Raw genomic sequence first — 5,000 nt, forward strand, 5'->3', positions numbered from 1 at the left:
TCTCACACACACATACACACGCGCGCGCGCACACACACACAGACACACATCAGCGACGAATTAGTGGGCAGACATGCTTACATTCTCAAAACATACAGTCTTTAACTCAATTACCTTCCACTTGGTTGAGCTGAAACCCCACATGACATAATACTGTATATAAACCCATGCAGTCAAGATAACTCTGTATCGACTTCATCTGTGACGCTTCCAAAGCGCGCTCTCATCTCTCCAATTTCATACTTGTCATCTCCAAATGCCATTACGCGTAAAGTTCAGAGGTGTTTGTTCAAGTGTGTTATTGGTAAATAATCAAAGGGCTTGAGGCGCTTCATTCCTTGAAGGCCACACCTACCTGGATAGCTGGAGCCACCCAACACGAGTGGCCGGGTGACCCGGGTCACCCACGTGGGGTCAGGCTGTAGCCTACTCTTCGCTCGGTGCCTTTTGATGTTACATGGCAATCACACCTGCCGCCGTCCCGTGTGCCGGGTTCGTTGCGGACGCACAGCCGTCACGGTCGGTAGCCACGCTCGTAGCCCCCGCTGGGTATATCCGTGGAAGAGCAGTGAGGAGGAGACGGCGAGGAAGAAAACGCAGAAAACAAGCAAAGAGGAGGAAAGGAAATGCAAATTAAATAACCTGAACACTTTCACCTTATTGCCAGAGTCGCTCGTATGTTTCCTTCATTAATATGTAAACCACTAGGTACCTCTTTAACCTCAACCCTCTCTTTGAAAACGAACTCCAAGAAATGTCAAAAAAGCAGAAGACAGGCAGGATAGAAACGACGTCGACTCCTTAAAGAAAATAATAAAATAGAAGAAGCTTTTATAGGCAGTGAAGCAAAATGGCGACTTTAATACGAAGGAGGAGTAAAAAAAAATCCTTGCGCTGGAGCTAAAGGGAGCCACAAAAATATGTTTAGTGCAGTAATTTTCGACAGCTGCGAGAGAGTTGGTTAGAGTAAAAGAAGCACGAGCGGTGGAAAACGGTCTGAAAGGCTCAGTCGCGTTCGATTTCGATGCAGTCCTCGATTCCTTACCTCTGGATTATGCCTATTTTAATACGGATATTATCTTCGCGGCCGTGTACAGTAATACAGTAATGTGTGCCTGGTCATGCGCGTATCCACTCTACCTTTGACAGTTGTAACTACACTCAGGAGCCAACTTGCAAACTCTCGCGTTATTATTTGTATTTTCTTAATCGAGCAAATAATATTCCTATTCTGCTTAATAAAATCCAATACGAATCTGACCGTTTGATGCGGCTCGCCCGACGTAATGCCGCTCGCTCATGACGAAAAGGGTTAGGCTAAATTCGCAGCTAGGCTAACCAATATAATCTAATATTGTTGCATGGCTAGATATTTTCCGTTGCCACGGAAAGTAGCTCATGAGACCCAGAGACAAACACACAGAGATTATTGACGCCTTGTTATAGCAACGTCCATCGTCTGCCGAGAGAATCTATTTTCACAGGCAAAGGGAAGTATGTCCAATGGCTTGCGTGTTCTGCAATATGATGTAGTGACTTTGAGTTTTCAATCTGCTTTTCTTGTATTAGATAACAATTGCTTTAATGTTAATAAAGACAGTGGGGAGTCAATAAATGTGTCATGTTAGTAATTTGGCACTGTTGAACTCATTCATTTTATTGCCATATCAGTCTTCCAATAAACTTATTGACATTGTAAATATTTCATGCCAGTTGATGTCTCAGGAGGAATTGCACCAATTGTAGTTTTACAACTCTTTATAATAATGATGTTCAATTAACACTTAGATATGTGTCTGGGACACCCACTATTAAGCTATGCGTGCGTCTTTTTTGGAGAGGTCAAGCAAATTTTACTGACATGTACAATATTTCAAAGTTATGATTCTCAAACTGACGCGTGCTACTTACAGCGACCTAGTAGATGACCCATAAATTGATTTTTCCCAGACAATGACGTAATGTGCCTACATTCCAGAGTTTTCAAGTTCACCAGTAGATGGAGCCACACACCATGATATCACGCTGACGCGCTGGTGACGTTTTTGAATACAGAGGGCTCGTATCGGTAGATTAATCTATCTTTACGCAGAAACAGATTCCCAAATTGATCACCGTTTAGCTCACTGAAATCATAGAAACGGTAAATCATGCAGAATACCCGAATAGGCTATTAAAAGCTTCCATGGAGAGACTAATATCACCACGTATTCTTTAAAAAAAATCAGTAGGCCTACCTGATTTCTGTTTAGATTAGACAATGAAAGCTAAAACCTTCCAACGATTGGCCACTATCTGATCAGCATTCAATACCCCGGACATTACTTATTAATGTCTGTATTTATTATTTTCCAATATGGTTTAACAAAAGTCCACTTGGTGGCAGTGTTATCCACACTTCCCAAGGCTGAAAGATTCTAAAGCACTGTAAACTGTGCAAGGGTGCCGCTGACAGAACAGGGGACCGGTGATGCACAGAACAAACACAATCAAATCAGAGAGGACCAAGGCCTCAGCATCTCTCTCAAGGAATCAGCAACTTTGTGTCAAGACTCCAAAGTCTTTTCTGATGTGCTCTGTGCCCTCCCTTCTCTTTCTCCCCTGTGTCTTTTCCTTAGATAGGTACTTTACTATTCGATGTCTTTGGTATAGTTGTGTTTAGCGTATTTAAAATTTAAAACAGAAATTGAAAACTGAAATCATTTCATTAAAAAAGAGAGACTATGCATGGGTACTGTGGTAATACCCAGGCTTTTTTCTCACCAGTGTAATGGCCATATCAGTCAATGACTGAGACTTGCCATCTTGGTAGGATTTTATTGCCCATTTAGAAACCATTCACTCGAAAGTATTGTTTTTTTTAATGGAACAGCCTATAATTCTCTAGAGTCCAAAGCAACCATCTGTGAATGATTCAGGTGGTTTCCAGCGGCCCTTTAACACCTCTGCTGAATCTGAGCTCAAAGCAAATGACACAGAGGATGCTGGGGGAGAGATATATGGGGAAAAAATGAAGCGTTTTTTTCCCAGATCAGATTACATTTTTTCAGTAGTTGTTAGTGGCAAGTGTCCGAGACTGTACTCACTGTAAGCTATTGTGCAGCAGCCGTGGACTAGTGGTTAAGGAGGTGGGCTTTAGATCAGAGGATTGCGGGTTTGAATCCCATCCTACAACTCCCCACCACACTCAATGGCTGAGGTGCCCTTGAGCAATGCACGTTACCCCACACTGCTCCAGGGACTGTTACCAATACCCTGTAGCCTTAAAATAAGTGTAAGTTGCTTTGGATAAAATAGTGTCAGCTAAGTGTTATGTAATAATAATAACATATAATAAAAAATATAAATAACACTTAGTTATAGCTACCAAGAGCAGTTTCGAGATAGATCTTAAAGAATCGTTAACACTACTGCACAACTTCTTAGAGGACTGTATTGCACAGTTATCAGTATGGACCTTCAGGGTATAATATGTTGGAAACCAGGGAGGTGGCAACAATTGTGTTCTTATTAAAATGATTAGTCAGAGGTGTGAAAATCAGAAGGGGATAGGTAACCCCTTCCACCTTACAAAAGCCACGATGAAGTTGATATAATTTGGTATCTTCATCTTGATTTAACCATTCATACAAATGGCTCTTATTAAAATAATTAGTCAGAGGGACATGAAAACCAGAAGAGGGTAGGTACCACCTTCCACCTTACAAAAACACAATGAGTTGATATGATTTGGTGTCTTCGTCTTGATAAGCCATTTGTACAAACGGATGTGTCCAGAAAACGCAGGCCATTTCAAAGTAGGGCAAAAAATAATTGTAGCATTAAATGTGACACTTAATCTTGAAACTTTTTTTCTATTTTTATGTGTTAAACCATCAAAGCAGAAGAAAATCGATCATTTTTTCAAACTTGTACTGTGATGATCATCTGTCTTTGAATAGGAGCTGACAGGTGAAAAATAACTGGACAAGTGGCTACCAGACTAGGAAGAGCAAGACACGCACGCGCGCGCACACACACACACACACACACACACACACACACACACACACACACACACACACACACACACACACACACACACACACACACACACACACACACACACACACACACACACACACACACAGAGGCTCGAATGCACACACGCACACACACACACATAAACACACACACACATAAAGACACACACACACACACACACACACACACACACACACACACACACACACACACACACACACACACACACACAGAGGCTCACACACACACACACACACACTCACACACACACACACACACGCACACACACACACACACACACACACACACACACACACACACACGCACACACACACACACACACACACACACACACACACACACACACACACACACACACACACACACACACACACACACAAAGAGCGAGAGCAAGAGAGAGAGAGAGATAGACAGAGAGAGGGAACAGGGGTATGTCCATGAATGCGTGTCTGAGCTGAAGAGTAATGACTAATGGAGGGTGTAAAATGTCACCTTTCGAGCAGGGAGAGCGTATTTGGCGTCTGAGTGTCAAAGAGAGCCGGCTCTCCATAGGCAGGCCCCCGAGGATGATGAGGACCAGGGCCACTGACAGCTTTTGCTGGGCCCAGTCGTCTGACAGGGCCCCCCAACCCAATACATGCAATGTAATGGGTAGCCAATTCTGGGCCCCCTGTCTCCCTGGGCCCGGGACATAATACCAGTTTGTCTCCCCTGTCTGCGGATCTGATGAGGACTGATGGCACTCGGCGATGTATCATTTACAGCCTATGACTGCCATGTGCTCTCTGCTGTCACAATGCAATTGCACAACACCCACCAGTGTTTGGCTTTACTCGAAATGGGACACACGTATGTATGCAGGCAGGCGTGAATGATAAACATACATGCATTAAGCATGCACACAATCACTCACACAGAAACATATGACAGATATATCTTTACACACCATGAGCGCA

The 5,000-nt window shown here is 43.2% G+C and overlaps 1 protein-coding gene across 7 annotated transcripts in view; it reads right to left on the minus strand.

Moving 5' to 3' along the window:
* The window catches only part of znf512b (zinc finger protein 512B), a 103,961-nt gene extending 102,475 nt beyond the window's left edge, over positions 1-1,486 (minus strand). For 2 of the 7 annotated variants that reach the window (XM_063208126.1, XM_063208119.1), the window contains exon 1: positions 356-1,485. The gene's annotated coding sequence lies outside the window, so the exon portion shown is untranslated. Of the gene's footprint in view, positions 1-355 lie in introns of all 7 variants that reach the window. The other 5 variants (XM_063208122.1, XM_063208121.1, XM_063208120.1 and 2 more) reach the window with 5 other exon arrangements.
* Between the last annotated feature and the right edge of the window lie 3,514 nt (positions 1,487-5,000).

This window comes from Engraulis encrasicolus, chromosome 10 (genome assembly GCF_034702125.1).
Source record: "Engraulis encrasicolus isolate BLACKSEA-1 chromosome 10, IST_EnEncr_1.0, whole genome shotgun sequence".
NCBI classification, from domain to species: Eukaryota; Metazoa; Chordata; class Actinopteri; order Clupeiformes; family Engraulidae; genus Engraulis; species Engraulis encrasicolus.